Source organism: Abramis brama (assembly GCF_963993115.1).
Source record: "Abramis brama genome assembly, chromosome: 1".
In the NCBI taxonomy this organism is placed as follows: domain Eukaryota; kingdom Metazoa; phylum Chordata; class Actinopteri; order Cypriniformes; family Leuciscidae; genus Abramis; species Abramis brama.
In genome coordinates this window covers 58,369,977-58,389,421 of record NC_139963.1, presented here as the reverse complement: position 1 = coordinate 58,389,421, position 19,445 = coordinate 58,369,977, and the positions used below count along the sequence as shown (strand labels likewise).

At 38.7% G+C, this 19,445-nt stretch overlaps 1 protein-coding gene across 1 annotated transcript in view; it reads left to right on the top strand.

The window, feature by feature from the left end:
* The first annotated feature begins 4,643 nt into the window (after window positions 1–4,643).
* The window catches only part of LOC311077357 (uncharacterized protein), a 77,937-nt gene continuing 63,135 nt past the window's right edge, over window positions 4,644–19,445 (top strand). The window contains exon 1 of the mRNA XM_084105756.1: window positions 4,644–4,752. The gene's annotated coding sequence lies outside the window, so the exon portion shown is untranslated. The remainder of the gene's footprint in view (window positions 4,753–19,445) is intronic.

Sequence of the window (19,445 nt, the reverse complement as noted above, 5' to 3'; positions counted from 1 at the left end):
GCCTTAAGTCAAGTCAAGTCAAGTCATCTTCATTTATATAGCGCTTTTAACAATGTAGATTGTTTCAAAGCAGCTTTACAGAGATAAGCGTATAATTTAAGGTAACAGAGATTGTTTTGGCTTTATAGCGGTTCTTTAATAAAGTTATTTTCCATCTAAAGTTAGTTTTGATTGATTTGCTTCCGTCGCAACGATCATTTGTTATTAAATTAGGGGCCGCTAAGACGACACCATTCCCTCTACACAGACTTTAAACGCGAACCTGTGAGAAACGCTGATGGCGTTCACATGCGCTTTAAGAATGGGTTCTATAGTTATGTGTGTTTGAATATACGCAGGTTTGGAATTCCCTACAAGCCAAGCCTGAAAAAAGTACTTGTCTTTCCTTATAAATTTTGATAAAGAATTTTATTTTATTTTGTTGCTTTGGGGTAGGAACGCGAAACGAATTTTCCCGACAACGCCTTATCTGTATAGTGGTAGTGGGATCCTCCATAGGGAGAGACTAGTTGGCACTTCAGCACTGCGTTGTCATCGGGTCCAGGCGAAGGTCCTTCGTCAGATCTGGATACGGCCTGGATCCGGCAGGCTGCGGGAAAACCTCGGGATAAACACAGACACTAAAATTAGCATAGATGCCATTCTTCTTATGATGTAACGAGTACATCAGGATTTATGGGAAGTGTTCCCGGTTCCGGCTGACCTAATCTATGCAGCCTAACATTGAATTATAGAAGTCTATAATGTATTATGTGAATGCTAGGTCAAAGAGATGTGTCTTTAATCTGGCTTTGAACTGACAGAGTGTGTCTGCTTCCCGGACTGTTCCAGAGTTTTGGTGCTAAATAGGAAAAACTTTACTTTACAGTTTACGAAACCTTACAGTTAGACTAAAGTGTCCTATCCTTGAGAGAAAGAACTTGTTATCTTGATGTTTTGAGACAAGACTCCTGTTTATAGTTAGAGCCTGGCCAAATCTAACCTTGGAAAAGCTGTGTGTCGGTGTGTGTGTTAGTCTTCTTGCTTACAGGTTAAGGAACCACTGGCATTGTTGGAGATTGACTGAGTTGTTGTTCGGGACATGTTGGCGCCTAGCAACCCAAATCTGCAACCTGGAGGGTCACGACGTGCCTGACTTCAGGGTCTGAGTGTCAGCGGCATAATCTATGGAGATATGCTTCCGTCTATCTGTATATTGTATTATTGTAATGTGATATGGTGCAACACCTACACAAGTCATCTTAAAAAACTTATATCATTACAAAAGAAAGCCATACGGGCTCTTTCCTGGTCAGAGATAAATTCTTCTTCATACCATCTATTTTATCGATTTGAGTTATTAAGAGTAGTTGAGCTAAATAAATATCATAATGCTTGCCTTATCTTTCAAACTGTAAATAATCTGAACTCTAGATTAAATAGTCTTATTCCTATCTACAGCCCCCAGCACACATACCAAACGAGAACTAAATCACTAATATATGGTAAATATCGCCGATATTTGCGCACTAGTATGAGTGTTGCATGTAGGGGGCCCCAGATTTGGAACGGGATCAATGATGACATTAAGGTGTTGCCCTCTATCTCCAACTTGCAACTAAAAACTTATTATTTATCAACTTATATTTAATATATAACTGCTTTCTCATGGACTACTGGGATGTATGAGCATGAATGTATGTGTATGTACTGTATGTATGTCCTTGTGCGTTTTTCTTGTGTGCTCTGTTATCATCGTCTGGTACCAGGTGGTGACCATGTACCTTTACCGTACCACTTTTCTCTTGTAAAATTACGGGCCCTCACCCATAAGCTTCTCTAGCTTCTTTGGGGGACCCATTCACTATACCTATTTGATTTTGTTCCAATGACTGCATTATTATACTTTTGGTATTTTGTGAAAAAATAAATGAAATGAAAATGAAATTAAATATATGTGTGGAAAATTACTATGTTTATCTCTTTCTTAGCCAATCAGAAGTAGCCAACATGTGTGTACTGATGTCATCCGTGCCCTTGCAAATGGTATAACTGCTGTGGTCTTTGTAACTGTAAGCGTGACGGCCTACGAACTCCTCTGTGAGTCTTGAAGCTGAACTTCTGCTGATGAAACTGCAAACTATCTTCAGTAAAACTTTTCTTATTTTTTTTATAATTCTGACTCTGTTTCTTCTTTCAAACATCTGGTCCTGGGCTCCTAAACGGTTAACCCCTAACACCTGCACCACATGCAAGTACTTTATTACTATGAACTTTTCTGTGTGAAATTGTATTGTTTGACTGTGTACTTGTGTTTTTTAATCAGTTATTCTCTGAAAATCTTCCCTCATGCTCTCAAATCTCATTCATATTATTTTTACATGTAAAATAATATCAAAGGTTTGGCAAATTGGCGCCAATAATGCTATGCATTTTTTCTTATACCTTAATCATTCAATAATGCAGTTTGTGTTGTGTCATTCACTGCCTCTGCACCAGTCAGGAACAGCACAGTCACTTCATAAACTTAAAGGACAAGTTCGGTATTTTACACTTAAAGCCCTGTTTACAGATCGTTTCTGATGAAATAGAACGGTTAAAGCTATGGTAGGTAATCCTGTTCAGAAACACTTTTTTTATACTGGGTGAAATGGTCCTTCCATCCTAAGAGTAGTCAATACATTATGTGTTCAGAAAAAGGAATGAAAACAATCAGACCTCTGTAGCAGCTGCAGGACAGTAAAAACTCTGACCAATCACTGCCACTCGGTCCGAGTGTAAAGAACCAATCAGATGCCTTCATGTCTCGTGCCCGCGCCCCACTGCGCGAACATATTGGACATTTTGAACATATTGCACAGCCATAGTCGCAAGTGTCTGCATTATAATTGTGATAAAATTACGTTAATATATTGCTTATAAACGTACGTAGGATCAGATCCAATGCTCTCGTCGTGGAAGCATAACAACCAAAATAACGAAGATATATAAAAACAGAAAATTCACGTTTGCCAGTGATAGTAACAAAACAAAACGTTACATTGTTACATTTAATTTAGCAGACGCTTTTATCCAAAGAGACGTAGCTACATTTCAGAGTTCATACAACACCAAACGTGTAACGTTAGCCTGAAAGCTGCGAGTAACATTACTAACAATAGCCATGCTTTTTTTTTTTTTTTTTGCATTCATTTTAATAATAATATAGTGTACTTACAGGTGAATGAGACATGAAGTAGTTTGGTTGATGCCCATAATGTGCTGAAATACTCGGCTTTCCTGTGACCTGCAGCTGACTCCGACTGTGGATGCACGTTCATGTTTGTGGGGGCGTAGCTTTGGACGGAGTACTGACGGGAGGGGGTGGAGCTTAGAAGAGGTGCTGCTTTCAATTCTTGCTAGCTCTCCAACATTACCTACTATAGCTTTAAGATTCAATTTTGGACAAATGCTGCTGTCCCGAGAATTTTAGGTTTCTTTCGCTTCCCCCCCCCCACCAGTAGACTGGTTGTATAGGTGCACTGGAACAGTCCTTCCTAAAACGCATTAAACTTTCATTTTATTGCAGTGACAATTAACAAATGATAACAAAAGACAGTTTTAAAGCATTGCAATGTACAAAGGAAAAGCACAACGAAATTAACGAGTTGAAGTTTGCTGTGCTTTATATAGCCTAGGCCTACACGAAGTGAATGCCTGCAATCATTCACTCATTGATGAATGCACAAAACTTGCAAATTAATAAAAACATTATAAACCCTACGAAACGATACACAATTGTAGTTTAAGTTCGTGCTAAATCTATATTTACCTTTTTTGAAATAATCCATTAAACCTGCTGAGAAACGAGGAGCGTGAACTAAATGATCAGATCCGCGCGCATGCCCGGGAAACTCATGAATATTCATGCAGGCTCCGCCCTCTGCCTCTACAGATGCACAGCTCACTTTTGCTCCACATTTTATATTGATGAATGGTGCAAAAGGGAGAGTGCGCGAAACTTGTCACTTGTTAGCGAAAAACAGTGTTTGAGACTCGTCGCAGCAGATTCAAGCAGTTGTAGTTATGTACTTGTGTTTGTGCTAGAAAAATATACAAGACATTTGTGAGAAGATATTCTACAAGTGTGCAACTCTCATAGGATGAATTCACAGACTGATTTGCGGATGAGCAAAACTTCTCCGTGACTTCACATTTTTTGATGCGGGTGTGTAAATGCGTTTTGTACCATATTCACTGCAGCAACTGTAGCAAAAATGTGAGCGTACGAGTTTCTTAATTAGTGATTTGTAGAATAGGATTTGTGAACCTGCGATGAAGAATTTGAGAAGGTGTAACTGTTGTGTTGTGTTTGTGGAAAAGAAAAAAAAGTCTACAAGTTTGCAACTCTTAAAACATTTCTCTCTGTGACTTCAAATTTACTGATACACATGTGTGGCTATTCTCTACAACTACAAATTTCACTGTCACAGGCGTTCGGTTGTTTTGCACCAAAAATACCTTCATACAAAACGCACAGAAAGAGTCAAGGGTTTATAGTGCTTTAATGAGGTATATAAGGGAAACAGGATTGGTTAACAGAATATAGTTTAATATATAATTAAAAAAAAAAAGTTTCAGCTGGTTTGCCAACAGCCATAAAACTCCAAAAGAAGAAGAAGAAGATCGTTTTGAGTTAGTAGTGAGAGTGACCACGGGCAGCACATCGTATATTTCTGAAGTGCATAGTTGTCGTCTGTGTCGTTATCTGTGCATGTGTGCGTTCAGAGACATGTGGGTACCCTGGTGTAAATGTTTACATATGTGTATTTTGGTGCCTTAGGTTTTTTATGAGTGTTATTGTCTATTCTGGGATACTCAGTTGCAATGCAGTATGTTAGCATAAAGTTTGCTAGCATTATGCTAATACCTAGTATTACTAGTGTTACACTACTAGTGTGTTTGTGTGTGTACTCACCTGACATTGTATAGTTATTATCGGAGTGTTTACAATGGTTGTGTAATAGAGAACTATGTTTTTGGGTTGCTGAACTGAGACCCAGCAGTAAAAGGCTGTTCTTTAATTTAATAAGGAGCTAATGTGTGTTATATTATTTGGTTATTTGATATAAGCAGCTAAAGTTACTTGAAGGGAAAGTTGTTCTAATTAGCATTTATTAGCTTTACTTGTTGCATCATGTCAGCACTGTCGTTTACTTGTTGCTGATATTTTTCTTTGTATTGTTTATTGTAGAACCGTACACTCAGGAAGACAGCTATAATCATCTGCTGTCTGTCAATAAATCCATTAAAGAGCATTAGAGCATTCGATTGCATTCTTACCGATGCACCACAGTGGTCACCTATTCTCAACTAGCTACAGTTACAGTCCTAGCTATCAAGTCACCATTACAGACATAAGTGGTTGTTTCACCAGTGTTTGATTAAAATTATTTAAAAATCGAAATGTTATTAAGCTGCAATTTAATATAGAATATTAAACTAATTTTAAATGCATAGCAATGTTTTTAAAGGAAAAGATACTGCTAAATGTTTTACAATGAGCCTATAATGACCCGGGTGAGACATTAAATCAATACTAATAAATATGAATAGTGTTTTACTCTGGGAACAATAGTGCTTTGTGGTGATCTTTATCTGATCATTTTCATAAAATGTTATTATTTTAATGACTACTTTTTAGAAAACCACTTTTATGATCCCAGACTAAGGTTACAATTTAAATTTCTGGATTGTTTTGAAAGAGTAATATAAAGTGAAGTGTTTATTTCAAAGTGAATTAATTTTTTTCAGATTACATGATTTGTCAGTGTATTTTACAGTTCTTTAAAGTAGGAAATGCAGAATTGGTGTTCATATTTTACTCTCTTAGTGTTCATGTTGTAACTCTGTGTCGGTGTTGTGAGAGGCAACACTCTTGAAAGTGTCGAACTAACACTTTGAGGGTTGTTCCCATATTTACACTTTTAAAGTGTTGAAATTAAGTATATTGGTGTTGATTTCCGGATTTTACTGTGTAGTGATTAATGTTGTTATTATAAGATCAAACTATATATTTAGATTCATTTGGACATTATGCTGCTGTAACACTCACTCATGGTCACGTCTCCTCTGATGTCTGATCTCCACACACACACCCACCCCCACACACACAGACACACAAAAACACACACACAAAAAAAACATACACACACACACACACAAAAACACACACAAACACACTGCACAGGTCAAATAGACCTATATTAAATCAATACAATGGTTGATACAACACAGTATCCCACCGGTCACAATTGTGACCGACCATAAAACACACTTTTTCACACACTTTTCCATGAAAATTTCAAAAAATTATGATTGATTGTTTCAAAGGGATACTAATGACACATGATTTGGATATTTTTGTGTCTGGGAAAAATTAATTAATTGGGATTAAATGGGTTAATATTGTTATTATAAGATCAAACTATATATTTAGATTAATTTGGACATTATGCTGCTGTAATTATTTATCTGTAGTGGTTGATGAAGATGAGTGTCATTGTTTTGTGTTATTGATGTTTTATGCATGTCATAGTGTGAGAAATAACAGTATTGTCTTTCAATAGATCAGTTTGTGCTTTTATCATGTATCCTGACTCGAATAATGTGTTTCTAACAGCAAACACTCAGAATAAAGTGAGATGATCTGCTGATGATCCTGAATGGCTTGTTGAATGAGTGTTGATAGTCTGAGGCTCATCAATATTAACAGATCAGCTGAAAACACTCTTTATTTCATGACAATAGTTCCTGTTTTCACCTCATTTATTATGCTGATGTCTTCAGATCTCCTGTGAATTGACACTTAAAGCTCATTTCATTGAATGGAAGTCAGTGGAAGGAAAAGTCTAGTGCGAACGGCCATTAATAATTCAAAACGTTTTTAGTAAAATAAATATCAATCTCAAAGTTGGTGTCAAAATATGGCAACAATGGGATTCGTGAGATTCAGGCCACATTTACACATAGCCGGTAGATGTGACGGTGATAATATTCTCCCACCGGTTAATCGACTTGTGACAACACCGGTATTACCGGTTTCATCGTGGGGGTGGGGGGTGTTAGAGTGATGTAATTTTTTTTTTTTTACATGGCGTCAATTCATCATTCGTATTGAGTTTGATTGACATGCGATCTGACCAATCAAATTCCACCATTTTTGTGCGACAAAGCAGTCAGAAGAGTTATTGATTAACTTCGGTGGATTTGAACTTGGCTTTAACTGAGGCAATCTGTCACGACACATTAAAGAGCCAAAAAACGGTAGGCCTATTTTATGTTTGTTTGACTGACCAAATTTGAAAGTTGAGACTTTGTTTCAGATTAAATATTACCTGCTTGGTCCTGTCTTTCAGTGCGTTGTCAGTGTCCTCTATTTTTCACTGCTTGAGATCATGTTGAGAACAATAACACTCTATTTAAGGGTATAGGGCGCGATTTCGTATTCAACCAGTGTTTGAATGGTGGGTTCGTTATTATTCTTGAAAAACGCAAACGCTTATATTAAACATAAAACGTTTATTAAAGAATACACCATGTAAGGTTACATTTCAGCACTTCGCGAATGGACAGCGACTCTTAAGTAGCAGGAACGCGTTCTCGCGCATTAAGTGCATTTTTGGGAAACGCGCGTGGAATTGCGGCGTGTGACGAGCGTAACCTTGCACATAGAGAACGCTCTTAAGAGCTTAGATACATCGTTATCGGGAAACCCGGCCCTGGTCTCCGCACTAGCCTAACTGTAAACTATGAAAGCCGTGTGACCGGCCAACCGGTAAAAAAATACATTAAAGAAACTATTCCCTCTGATTTTGTTTCATTAATAAATTTTGACTAATCGCAGCAGTCTCGCATTCGTTTAGAGCTCGTGTGAATTTAACGAACAACCTCGTTCCAACAGGATACGCCACATGAATTTCACTGCGCTTTATGAAGCGTTTTTCTTTTGCGTGAAAAGTTTGCCGGAAATGTGTTAAAAGATTCATTCACGCACACAAGAGAGTGCATTCATGATTATTAGGCTACCGGTATACCAATCCTTGTTCAAGGCCGAAAAGAGAACTCGATACTGACGCGCGTCTTTTTCGTGTGTGTGTATGTGTGCGTGTGTAATAGGCAGGACTTACAGCGCGGTCTCTTGTTCTGTCACGCTTGAATGGTTGAGCATGATCATACAACGCTAGTCAACTGGTGACAGAAAATATGGATACTGCGTAATTGCTTTAAAAAAAATTTTTGCGGTGCTGCGGTGGGCAAGTGATGAAACCGGTGTTGCGACTGAACACCGTGTAACACCGGTAACACCGACTATCGCGCCAAGCCTACGGTATTTAGAGAAACGAATATTCCCCCCCCTCCGTTTCAAAAATAACATTGTGCACACAACATCGTTTTCAAAAAAGTTGTCGTTTACATCAACCCGCATAAATACGCCGTAGAGCGACATCATAACTATGACAAACCTATGGGCGGCAGTGTAGGGAGAAGGATAAAGCCATGCAGAATCCTCAAAATCGACAACAACGAATAGCACAAGCGACTTCCTGTTCCTTTCAAAACAACAGAGCGAGGTTCGTTTGTGTGGACAGACAGCGAAGCAAATGCAAACAGGCCAAAAGCGTTTGCACAAAAGTAAAAATGAGTACCACCTTAACAGCATCCATGATCAAACAGTAGCCAAACAAACTCTAAACATAGGGCGCTCACATGACGTAAGCGTTTTCTGGCGCATAATGTGACGTTTGAGAACCTAAAACCCCGTTTCTCCCAGTTGACACGGCAACACATAACCGGCGTTTTCAGAAATCTCCACTTTGGCCGGAGTTTTTAGAAATAATCGTTTTCTGGGATAAAAACGGCGTTTTCGTGTAAATGACAGGCCAAAACGCAGGGAAATATCTGCGTTTTCCCATTGTGTAAACGGGGCCTCAGATTCGATAATGTTTTAAAAATAATAATTGGAAGATAAATTTACCTCATTCAAGGAAAGTTTCAAGGACATATAATCAATTTATAAAAATGCATTCTGCAAATGATCATATTATTTTAGAAGTGCCATTTATTTGTTGCATAGAAGTGTCATTTAGTATAAAAACAAACTCAGTAACTGATATATTTAGATTTTGGGCAGATCAGCTCCTCCCACACCAATTGCATCATCAACAAAGCTCCTCCCACATCAGTCGCATGGTCAGTGAAGCTCCTCCCACTGTAATTCTCCAATAAATGCTGTAAATTCCCATCAGCTACAAGTGAAGACGAGCATCAGAGCATCAGGAAGAGCTGAAATCTGAAAAGACTGAGTTTATTAAAGAGGACAGTGAGAACATGAGTGATCCAGAACCCTGCAGAATGAAACACACTGAAGATCCTGAAGAACAAAGAGGTTGGTGTTTATTCTTCATTCATTCATGATGCTGAAGAACATTCATGTTAGAAACATTCAAGCACTTCATCACATTTAGATAAAAAGTTCATACTATGAAATGGTACAGAATGTTCTGGGTTTTTCTTCAACAAATGGTCAGTAAAGGGAGGTTTGAGAAATTTTTATATTGATTATCAACATCAGATCAAGCTAATACTATTTTAACTGATAAATAATCAATTTATAAAAAGGCATCAAATTATCATAATATTTTATAACAGTTGTCTACTTTCTACTATTACTTTAGGGCTCACTTTCATGTCCTTTCAATTTATATTTCTTTCAATCAATTATTTTGATGTACTGAAAATTTTATTTAATACATTTTTCTTTCATGTCAGACCTGATGGAAGTGAAGGAGAAGAGTGAAGAACTGAGTGAAGTGAAGGAGGAACATCATGTCAAACCTGGAGGAAAAACCTTTGAGTCGCTCAAAGACTAAAAAGACATTTTTAAAGAAAAGAAGAGCCAAGAAATCTTTCACCTGCACTCACCGTGGAAAGAGTTTCCCATACAAACAAAGTCTTGAGGGTCACATGAAGATCCACACCGGAGAGAAGCCGTTCACATGTGATCAGTGCAGCAAAACATTTCTTAGGGCATCAGACCTGAAGAGACACCTGAGAGTTCATACGAAGGAGAAGCCGCATTCATGTTCTGTGTGTGGAAAGAGTTTTTCACAGCTGGGTAATTTACATGCACATCAGAAAATACACACTGGTGTGAGAGAGTACATGTGCTTTGAGTGTGAGAAGACTTTTACTGCAGCGAACAGTTTAAAACTGCACCAGAGAATTCACACTGGAGAAAAACCTTACAAGTGTTCACACTGTGACAAGAGATTCAGTCGATCATCACATCTGAAAACACATGAGAAGATCCACACTGGAGAGAAGCCGAACACGTGTGATAAATGTGGAAAGAGTTTCTCTATTAAAAGTCACCTGAAGATACACATGAGGATCCACACTGGAGAGAAACCATTTAAGTGTGATAAATGTGGGAAAGATTTCAGTCAATCTTCACACCTTAAAGGACACATGAGGATCCACACCGGAGATAAGCCATTCACATGTGATCAATGCGGCAAAACATTTGTCTGGGCATCACACCTGAAGACACACCTGATAGTTCATACGAAGGAGAAGCTGCATTCATGTTCTGTGTGTGGAAAGAGTTTTTCACTGCTGCAATATTTACTTGCACATCAGAAAATCCACACTGGTGTGAGAGAGTACATGTGCTTTGAGTGTGAGAAGACTTTTATTACAGCGAGCGATTTAAAACTGCACCAGAGAATTCACACTGGAGAAAAACCTTACAAGTGTTCACACTGTGACAAGAGATTCAGTCGATCATACACATGAGAGGATCCACAGCAGAGAGAAGCCGCACACATGTGATCAGTGTGGAAAGAGTTTCTCTATTAAAACTCACCTGAAGCGACACATGAAGATCCATGCAGTGGAGAAACCACATCAACACAGTCTGAGATCACAGTAAGTAATTTATTTTCATGTGCTGAGCAACAAAGTCTCTTCTGTGTAAGTTAGACACACATCACTCTATAGCCAAATCTCTCCTCTCCACCTATAGCCGGTGTGTGGTGAGCACAGGACACTTTGTTGATTGGTTGATATCTATTAACTTGCGGTCTCTGACAGTAGGTGGCGCTCATGTAAAAGCAGAAATAAAGCACTATACAGGGCTCTAGACTGCAAGTAAATGGAAATTCATTATAATCCATTATAAAGCTTGGAAGATCCAGGACATTTTTTAATATAACTCCGATAGTAAATTTGTCTAAAAGAAGAATGTCATACACACCTACGATGAGTTGAGATTGAGTAAATAATGGGCACTGACTTGGAAACCTGGAGAAACATTGTGCCTTGAACAAACAAGTTCATGAAGTTTTAAGTAATATGGCTTTTAAGTCCACAAATCACCAATATTCCCTGTGGATTTAAAGGGCACCTATTATGCCCCTTTTCACAAGATGTAAAATAAGTCTCTGATGTCCCCAGAGTGTGTATGTGAAGTTTTCGATCAAAATACCCCACAGATAATTTTTTACAGCATGTTTAAATTGTCATTTTTTGGGGGCTGAGAAAAACGCACTGTTTTAGTGTGTCTCAATCGTTTTGGAAACGTTCTACAGCTGCTCCAGCGTTGAAACAATGGTGGACTCACCGGACTGTGTTTAGCTCACTCAAGGCGGGGCTATGCTCAAACTTCAGTGTCAATCAAAAGTCGTGGGCGGGGCTTGTTCAATTCTACGTCACATTGCATAGTTTTTGAGAACAGCTTGTTCTGAGACAGTACATGATTTTTGGGGATTTAAAAAAAAAAACTGGTTGGATTTTTATCATTATAGGGTGGTTGTGTACACACACTGCCAGCACACATTTATGTTCAAACACCATGTAAAAGTGAATTTTGCATAAAAGGTGCCCTTTAATGTAGTAATGCTATATATATATATATATATATATGCATTGTCAGAGAAGTAAACAAAACAACGAATACATCATCGCAATTACCAAGTCCATCTCTTATGGCATGTTATTAGAATTACTGATAATGTTTCAGAACCCATCTCTGTTTATATGACACATTAGTTACAGTTTCTGTTTTCATAGCCGTTAAATGTAGGTTTTAAATCCTTCATGTTAATCTTCTATGAACAATGTAGATTAATGTAGAATAAACAAATGTATATTTTAGTCAGAATTATTGCTCTTCATCAACTTGAGGTGCTGGAGCTCGTTCTGTAAAGTTGAACAGAGACTCACTCGCTCTCGGGACAAGCATTTAAGGAAAATGGAAATACACACATGATTTTCTAACATTTGCTGATAAGGATATAACCATTAAATATAAGAATGTGCCTCAAAAGTCATTGAAATTACAATCATTTATTTCAATCTCTGCATTTAATAAAACTACTAGTGAGTGTTTTTATCACCGCTTGTAAATGTTTTAAATTAATGTGTATGTGTGTGTTTTGTAATGTATGATTTAATTTCTGTCAAGCTGTTGGTGAAAATAAGAGCTTGTTCTCCAGTGATATTCCTGGTTAAATAAAGTTTAATAAGGCTGCATTTACACTGCAAGTCTTGATGCCCAATTCCGATTTGCTGACTATATCCGATTTTTTTGACGACCCGCTTACATCATCTTTTAAAAGTGACCCGTATCCGATATTTGCATTTACACTATAGGACTACACTGCCAAAACAACCAAATGTAGACGTTCTGACCCGGAAAATTAAGTAAAACAGCTCAATGTGCAATGGATGCAGAAGCAGAAACAATTATTATAGTGATGCGCGGTCATATCCGCGGGGGCTCTGTGGATAATCCGCGGATCGGGCGGGTTAAGTAGGCTAATAAAAATAACATTCTGATTAATTTCGGGTGGGTCGCGGGTGGATATGATAAATCATTATTAACGAAAATATTAACTACATTCTCTAAAATATGAGTATGTTCCATTCCTTTTTAAGTTTCAAGGGAGTAAAGCCTGATTATGCCATTAAGAAAATTTCGTTTTAAAGAAATGTTCATTTAAAAGCAGCGCTCATTAACGCGCACAACCGTCGCCTCAAGTCCGCTGTTGAAGGTGATGATCATCCATTTATCCTCACCCGTAACACATACGAATACATAATTTGACCATCAGGTACGGATACTTACTCGCATTTACTGGGGAATATCCGATTTGTCTGCTTACATGGCAGACGCAAATGCACGTATCCGATTCATATCCGATTTATTACCACATATGAATGAGGCCTGAATCCGATCTGAGAAAATCGGAATCCATGCGTTTTTTTCCTGCTTACACATTCACCAGTCATATCCGATCTGTGCCACATGAGAGGAAAAAATCAGAATTGGGTCACTTGAACCATGCAGTGTAAATGGGGCCTATAAGTTACACAAAGGGAACACCACATCAGAGTAAACAACACATGCATCTGAACGACGTGTTAAACTGTATGTTTATGAGTTTATTTGAAGCGCTGAATATGAAGCATTTTCATGTTTAGGAAAACTTGGCTTGTTTCAGCACTAGGTGATTTATGTTAGTTTTGTTTGTTGTGTTGTTGTGGCTTCGACAAAACCTGATAATCTTAAATTACATGATCAAGGTCACTATATTTTCAACATGTGATTAGCTTTAGTACTTGGTCTGAAATATTGATTATTCCTCTCTCATCATGATTGTAAGAAATGAAACTCAGCAGAACTGCCAGAAAGCATCTGGAAGGAGAGGACGGAGAGAACGCCAGTGATCCAGAACCTGCAGAATGAAACATCAAGATACTGAAGAACAAAGAGGTTGGTGTTTATTCTTGATTCCTCATTCATTCTTCATGATGAAGAACATGCTGATGCTCACCAGATTTACATTGTTTCATGACCAAACTAGTGATTTATAACACAAATCATCTTCATGACATTAAAATAGATCATAATCGTGACAGCAGTTGTTGACCAGATTTGATGAGATTAAAATGACTATTGAACTCATCAGTGATCTTGACTTTGAGCTTCACTTTTCATTTCACGTTTGTCTCTCATTTGAAATCTCACTTGATTTAATGTTTTTTTTAGACCTGATGGACATGAACGAGAAAGGAAAAATGTGTGTATAGCTCCCTGAACATGAAAGATTTTTTCCGGTGTAATTTTTCTGGTGCTCTTCTTCTGAATGAGAAGGCAGAAGTTATTTCAGAACAAAGGCCCGAGTGAAACTCATCCCGCATTGATCACGTGTAAAGTTTCTCTCCGCTGTGGATCCTCATGTGAATCTTCAGACTTGCTTGAAGAAGGAGAGCTGAAGGCCGTAACACTTTGAACAGAGACATGAATCTGATAATAATTTGAACTCATTCATTGTTTTTCAGAGATCTGTCTCATTAGTTTTAATTTTTTACATTTTTTTGTACTTCAAGTTATGATTGATTAAACTCATTATAATTTTATCAACAGCTTGTTGTTTTTGTCCAATTTTATTTTCTGCTGATTCTTCTTGTTTCAGGAATAATTCCATAATTTTCAGTTCTTAAAGCCAAATATTACGTTTGCTTCTGGGGCTTCCCAGCAAACACAGGACGTTCCCCTAACGTTAGTTTTTGGTTCCTGTCTTTTTATTGTTTTGGGAACTAAATAATATTATTATAGGAATGCTCTTTTTATTTTTTTTGCAACAATAATATGATGTTCCCAGAAGGTTACAGGATAGTTATTTTTAACAACATAGATATTTTTAATATTAACATAGAAACAGTTACCAAATATAGAATGTTCCCCAATGGTTATTGTTTATATAAATATGTAAACTAACTTTACAATTTAAAACGATGCAGATGTTTTTGTATAATGACCTGTACAGAGCTCTGAAACTAGTTTATACAGCATTTAATAAAATTTAGCAATTAGTTAAATCCAAGCGCACTGTGAATGTGAAAAGCACAGAAATCATAAATTCTTGGGTTTGTTTATATCTTCATTTACTGCTCCTCTGCTCTGCACACGCTTCTCCAACACCTGTTGTTGTACACAGTGCAGTGTTTCCGGGATCTACGTCAGAACTCTGCCTCGTTATTGGCCAGTTCTGCGTCAGGATCACACACATTGGCTGACCCTGGTCATGTGAGCAGCACAACGAATGCTGAGTCTGCGTTCTTAAACAGCGTTGGAGAATGACAGGGAAGAGAAGAATTTGATGAATAAAGTAGTTTATTTTGTTTTGTTTAGTTTTTGCGCACACAAAATATTATAGTCGCTTCATAAACCACAGTCTGTAAGTTTTGCAGGAAGTTTTGCTCTTTGTTGACGTCTCTGTTTGAAATCTGCAATTGCAGTTATTTGCAGAATTATCTTTACATGCGTTGTGCATCAGCACGGCTCCTCAGCACGGATGAATAATGTCTTGAGGTGTATGTGTGGGCTGTCAGTCAATGCACCAGTGTGGATATTCACTGTACTTCAGAAATACAGATATGAACTCCAGGAATTATTTCCAAAATAAGAAGGAAAATGTTAGCCTGGCAAGCCAGACCTACATCAAGATGTTAGGTCTGGCAACTCACCATAGACACGGCTCGTCCGAGAGGCGGGATAAACGGCTGTCTTTCAAATTCCCTTGGCACGCAATAGGACAGCGCTTCAACCAACCAGAGCGTTTTCCCAACAGCGGAGCTAGTTGATAATTCAACTATATCAACCATATCTGGCCGGCAAAACTCTGAACACATCTTCCTTTTTTTTAAGAATGACTTAAGTGCCGTTCTTTGCTCTTTTCTCAAGGAAAAACTTAACTCCAAGTCCTCCAGAGTCGCGGCCAAAGCCGATTCGAAAGACTGTTCTCCAGCAGCAGCTCTTCTTTGTTTTCAAGTAGCAGGGATCCGTCACAACTCTGTCGTCATATGTTAAGCCCGCCCCGCCTACTCTATACACGATGTGATTGGCCTGACCCAATTTAGGTTTTGCAGCTCGAAAGTCAATGGAGAGTTGCTAGACTACCCTGGCTGCAAAATACATTTTGCTGTCGCTATATATTTTTACATTAAGCACCAACACTTCAAAAGAATTATATTCAAAACTTGATTTCTTAGTGGTTTTGAAAATATTACTATAAATTACAGTAATGTAAGTAATGTAATCGTTTGGTTTTAGCCAGGTTTCTGTCAAACATAGCACATCTAGGTTATTATAGAGCCCTGCATTTCAGCCCGAGCCCGACGGGCCCCGACTTTTTCACGCCCCTAGGGCCGGGCTTCGGGCCAATTTTCACGTCATAGTTCACATGCGGGCCGGGCCTCGGGCCTTTTTTGGGTTATCCTTCTTTTTATATTTTTAGACATTAATTAAAAAAATATGAGAAGTTGACGTCGATGATAGAAAAACAAACATAGACATTTCATAACCTCATAACTTTCATAATCTTATAATTACACTGACATATGATTGACATGACAGTTTCACGCACGCACGCACGCACACACACAGAAGGTTTCCCGTCAGCGCAACCCACGATTCACCTCATGTGCAAATAATGGAGAATATTAAAAGAAAAATCGCAGCAGCGAACGTGTCTTCAGCGCAGCGGGAAGAGTGATAGAAGAGAGGAGGACTGGGTTAAAACCTTCCACTGTGGATGCTATTCTTTTACTCCACGATGCTCTGTAAGAGACTGTTCTAACTTTTCGTTTTATTGGACTTTATTTTCGTTTAACTGTTGGAAACTACTGGAAAAAAAGAATGGCCATGTTCTGTGGTGCATTTTTTAGGTAAGATAACCTGCGAGTTTGTTTTTGATTTATTTAATTTAATTTGTTTAGATTGTAGGCTATTGCTCATTTCGTTTGCGAACGCTGTTGCGAGCAGCCAGTATTTCAAAAAAATGTTGTTTTACTCACTGTGGTTTAATAAATAAACATTAAACTTAACTGTCTGTGTGATATGCTTGAAGTGTTTTATATTTATGGATTTTATTGTAGCCAAGTAAAGTATTAGCGTTGATTTGAGAGGCTAAATTGATCAAACATGTTTTACTCGCTGTCAGCTCGGCTGCTTAGTCGTCATTTTTAAAAAAATGCTCAAAACATTTGTCTTAATTAACTTAATAAAGAAATGAAAAGAAAATAAACATAACTAACAAAACGGACCTATTGTAACAGCTGCAAATAGGGCAGGCTGCCGCTGTAGGGCTCTAGGTTATTATCTGAAATCATATCATTAACAATGAGTGCTTTTGAAGTAAGCGATCGAATATTCAGCAAACAAAGCTTTATCATGTGCTCATCTGTATTATAGCTGTTTTTTATTTGTTGAACATCAATTACATTTTTAACCTTAGATGGGTTTAAACGTTTTTTTTTTTGGATTTCCAAATTCGGGGGAACAGACACAGTCTATATATGATGATAGCTAGGTGAAAGAGGCTCTATGTGATAGGATTTATCTGACCTGGGTGACGCGAGGCCGCTAGCAGACGGTCGGTTAAGCCAGTCTGTCTGCTTCCTGACCTGAGCCCCAGATTGTCATGTTTGAGCTCTAAGACTATGAGCCATATTACTAGAGAGAAGAGCAGCACCATCCCAGGAGGGATGAATACCATCTCTTTTCAACAGGTCAGGTTTGCCCCAAAAACTTTTCCAATTGTCTATGAATTCTATATGATTACGCGGACACCACTTAGACAGCCAGCAATTCAGTGAACACAATCTACTAACTATCTCATCACTCCTGCGAACAGGAAGGGGGCCAGAGCAAATTACAGTGCTTGACATCGTACTTGCGAGTTCAGACACCTCTTTAATATTAATTTTGGTGATCTCCGACTGGCGGAGTCGAACATCATTTGTGCCAACGTGGATAATGATCTTAGAGAATTTACGATTAGCATTAGCCAGCACTTTTAAATTTGCTTTGATGTCAGGCGCTCTGGCTCCCGGCAAACATGTGACTATGGTCGCTGGTGTCTCTATTTTCACGTTCCGTGTGATCGAATCACCAATAACTAGGGCACAATCAACAGAATTCTCAGTGGGTGTTTCACTGAGTGGGGCAAATCGATTTGTTATGGTAATCGGAACGGAAGAGTGTTTTTTTAAAACCGCGACTAGAGCGATCCCTCACCGTCACCCATTTGCCTAGCTGCTCAGGCACTACTTCAGCTGGAACCGCACCATGTAAAGAGTTCACTATGCTAGGCGCATCCAAAATAGTATCTAAAGCTCTAGCACTCTTACTATCCTCAATTAAAGTTTGGATGCGTGTCTCTAGTTCTGAAATCTTCTCTGTCAGCCTAACTGACTCCTTGCATTTATCACATATAAATCCTACATTGCCTACAGAGAAGGCTATGCTAAACAGGTGTAGACTGGGCATGTCAACCAGCCAGGATGTGAGTAGGGCGGTTGGGGTGGACGCCAAACTTTTATCAGCACACCAACAGGACTTAATAAATTTATATTTGACTCGTAGCGCCGGTGCGGTCCTTGATGAGGACTTGGTGGAGGCAGCCAAGCTCTTATCCTCTATGGCTGGGTATGTCTCTTCATTCATCAAGGACATAACACAAACTATTTGTACATTATATTACTATAAATGTTGTATTTCTCACTTATACAGGACTTGTTCGGACGAGGGGACAGCAGCAGTTGCTGAAACCAGCACCCGGCGGTCTTTCTGCCAGTTTTTGGAGGCGTTTCCTGTCTCACTGCAGGGCCAGCCTCCATCTAAAGGTGATGATACACAGGGCAACTTTTTGAGCAATGTTGCTGGGCAATCTTGCCGAGCGATTGTTGCTTGGGCACTTTCCCATTGAAAATGGGCAATACATTTATATCTGGATAATTTAGATCGATCGTGGGCCTTGTGTCTCATCTGGTTGCCCATTGACGGCAACATTGCCCAGCAACATTGCTCAAAAAGTTGCCCTGTGTATCATCACCTTAAGAGGCAGCGCAGTGAATCTGGCTTTTCTGGAGACAGAGCGTTCTATGATAAGTGGCAGCTTTCACAATATACTCAAAAGTAAGTCTCCAAATCTATCAATACAGCATTGGCACCCATTAATTCTACATTGATTCACTGTGACAAATGACTTGCATGAGTAAAGTCTTGTCATTCTGTCTTTCAGGTTACTTCAGTCTGCGGAGGCCTATACCTGCAAAAGTGGCAAGGGTGATTGGTCAGGAGGGGTGGACGACCAATTGCCCCAAAGCAGAGGAGGTAGTCAAGATGTGGAAGCCGTCCACCAAGCAGGAGGTCGAAACCTTCTGGGCGCCGCATGCAGTCAATCTATTCTACATCGCTTACCGATCAAAAATTTTCAATGCAGGAAAAACCCTGTAATGGACGTTAACATTAGAGCTGGCCTGTTAGGTTACGTTACAAGGCTCGCAAACGTTGGCTGCGCTGTTTCTTACCTTGCTCTACATTGACTTTACTAGTTCCAGCTTCATCGTCACCACCT